Source organism: Pollicipes pollicipes, unplaced genomic scaffold (genome assembly GCF_011947565.3).
Source record: "Pollicipes pollicipes isolate AB1234 unplaced genomic scaffold, Ppol_2.1 Scaffold_5724;HRSCAF=6776_pilon_pilon_pilon, whole genome shotgun sequence".
In the NCBI taxonomy this organism is placed as follows: domain Eukaryota; kingdom Metazoa; phylum Arthropoda; class Thecostraca; order Pollicipedomorpha; family Pollicipedidae; genus Pollicipes; species Pollicipes pollicipes.
The window spans coordinates 28,839,912-28,843,388 of NW_023596746.1; positions in this window are offsets into that span (position 1 = coordinate 28,839,912).

The window sequence follows — 3,477 nt, forward strand, 5'->3', positions numbered from 1 at the left end:
TGTTAACACGTCCAGACGGATATTGAGGGCCCGAAATAATAAGCGTTAAGATTGTAGGGAATCCATGCCGAGCGTTTCTGTGTCACCAAATGAGTCAGGTCAGATATGGCCATTGTTCAAAATTTGTCTACGAGTAACTGCAAGAATGACACTTCTTCACAACGTGTTTCTGACTAGGTTTGTTTAATTATGTGCAGCTGTGGGAAAAATATTCCACACACAAAAACACCAAAAAAACAAAAACATACGGTGACCTAGATGCCGTCTGAGGCCAACTTAGGTCAAACGTATAGGCCATCTAAATGACAAATTTGAAGTGCTTACCTGGTATGTGTGACCAGTGCAGTGCCTTTCTGTGTTCAGAAATAGCGTATTGTACATGTACAGGTACTTAAGATCGCTTATCTCTTGTCAGTATTATGTATAGTCTCTTCGACGTTTGGCAACGTACTTGTAACCAAATGAGAACAGGCAAAATGTTACCTGAAATTATAAGTCATCAGCTTTACAAACATTATCAGGAGATGAGTATATAAGGTATATATATATATATATATATATATATACGTGTTGCAATCGTTTATCTAGCCTCTCCGCGATTGGAAACATGGGCATTTGACCTTGGAAGACCTCACATGATCTTGTGTGGCCTCACGTGATCTATTTTGACCTCATTATGCATTAAAATGAAAGCACAACACATTTTCAGTGAAACATCCGAATTCTGCGCCCAAAATTACTAACTAAAACTGCCTGTTTCGAGCTCAGCATGTGTTTTGCAGAACGTACCCACAGAGGTAGGGCATGACCTGGGTCAAGGTCACAATTTCTGTGGTCAAACGACAGCTGTGCATGTAACTTAGTACTCTTTTCCTCGTATATAAACACCAAAACTACACAAAAATATCTACAAATTCGCAATATCTACGAAAAATAGGAAATATGGATCCAACTTCAGCTCACTGACCTAACCTTTTCGAGAAAAAAAACATAAGATATATGAACCTAGGTGTTTTCATTTGCTCTTACTATGGCAAGTTTGAACAGTGACAAATGGCCCACAGCAATATTATGTGCTGTCAGTTTGTTAACGGCTAACCTCTTTGGCCTGACGTTGGTCACCGATCTTGGCAGATCAAACTTCAACTTCGTACAAAAGATGGCAAAGTGATAGATGAATAGGTGCTGAAGGTTGCGTGCTAACCTAAGCGTTCGTTTTTTTATCTGTGAACGAAGCACCGTGGGCGAGAGTCAACTTGTCCCCTCGCCCGCGGTTGGGCGCTGTTTAAGGTATGTTTTAGTTTGGCACAACGTAAATGATGTAGTCCTGGCACTTTGATCACTGCCCTTTAAACAGCACCACTGGTGCTAGCCAAACAATGTTATGAATTAGATGACAGTGACATGACATTTTATGCACAGTTTATGCATAGGTCTAACATCAAGGAAAAACGGCAAAATGCTGGTTGCAATTAACTTAGTGTATGCGGGTTAATGCTGAATCAGCATTGTAGAAGAGCTGGCTTTGGCGGCTGGATCCCCAGCTGCCCGTGCCGAGAGGCGGGCTGATATTTTGGAGAGAGTTGCGTCTCTGGCCCACACTCAGAGCCGGCCATTTCCCTGGCGCGACGACCGCAGCGGCAGTGACCGCCCGAGGCGGTCCTTCGGAGCACGGCAGCTGAATCACGTGACCTCGCCTGATGAGGGCAGTGCCGGGTATTGGAGGCAAGGTCTGGCGGGGTAATTAGTGCCCCTGGCCGGCGGCGCCAGCGCGTCAGGGAGCGTGTGCGGTGGAGGGGTGCCCCCAACAGTCGGCCAGCGCGCCTCCCACTGATCCCTATCTGGGGATCAGAGCTACCGAACATCAGATAACGCGAGCCTAACTACCGACTGACCATTAGAGCGAAATGCACGAGGCTGGCTGAAAGCTAAAGTTAGTCCGCAGGTTATTTGAAAACCGTATGCCATGGTATGTTTCGTAACAAACGCCAAGTCTGTGCCATTCCGATAGCATCGCAATACTATGTAAGTATCCAACAGAACGCACGCCAACGATTGATTTGCGTCTTGATTGTTATCGCTCTGCAGGCACACCGGAGGGTCGAACGCGTGACTTACCGCCTGGCTCGGATTACAGGCACATCACGTGTCGTTCCAGGAAGACAATCATTAGCCGTACGTGTCGGAGACAGCTCAGACCACCGTCAAACCTGCCACCGACGCCGGTGACCGGCTCATTGCATTAGCACTCAGCGCTGCTGAGACCTAATTCAGCAATGCAGGCTGCACAGCTGCGTTAATTAAATTGAATTTACCGTGAAATGAACTTAGGCGGCGGATGAGTGATTCGACGCTAGTTCACTGTTCTCGTGTCCTCTATGAGAGATCGAACTAAATTATCGCGCATGGGGCAACGGCGTTCGAAAGACTGACAGGCAGGGGAGAAAGGGATTCGCTGATGGGCCCCGCGGATGTTACGTTCTGGGTCACGGAACATAACGCCACGACCTGTCTCCATGGCAACAATGGCATAATTAGTGATGTCACTGATCTTGTTCTATGTTATCGCTCCTTTGCAATCATTCGCCACCACAGTTGGTATGCTAAATGGAACATTTTTGTAAGGCCAGTTATCATGCCGTTCCTTGGAAATTCGCCTGACAGGACGTCTGGCAATGCGAAATTACCAGATGGCAACTATAATGTGGGGCCTGGATAACTCGGTTCGTTACAAACATAAGCCTTGTCTCCATTCAATATGAATACAGCAAGCATAAATTGGGCTCGAGTAAGGCAATGCGCTTGTATGCATAGGTCCTCACGCAAAAACTCCCACATCATGGTAACATAGTTGTTAGATGTTTCTTGCACCTTTCGTTTGCGGTGGTGGGTGCTACTTCCCACGGCTTACGGAAAATGATAGCAAAAATATATATCCCAAGCACCCCTCTGCGCTGTAATTGGGAGAAAGTCTATTTTCTATTCGCAAAATAATGATACTGAGGTCACAGTTCTGGAAGCCAACCTGGAACAGCTAGTTCTCACATTTATCAGTGCCTTTGTCAGAATGAGGTGACTCGACACCAGGCTCCAGGTAGTTCTCTTCCTTAATAAAAACATCTTTTAACGGGAAGTTTTCCTTTTTGTTTGCCTGCCCGCTCCTTGTTTCCTGACTGCTGAGCCGAGCCGATACCAGGTTCAATCGGCGCGTAACGCTGGCAGCGCCGGCTGTCTTTTGTTGTCGGCCGGGCCGGTTGTCGGCGCAGGGGCGTAGGGGAGACCCGCGGCCTGATTACTCGCCCGATCTCTCGTTCGAAAAGCCGCTAACCCAATCGGGTGGATGATGGAGTCGCTTTGTCTTCCGCGCACAAAAACAATGCCCCCGGCCGCTGCACGACGAGGGCGAGGGCACGAGGCCTCAGCGCGGGCCCCCGGGCGCCGCCGCCGGGCGCACGGCGGGGTGCAGCGCGCCGGTCC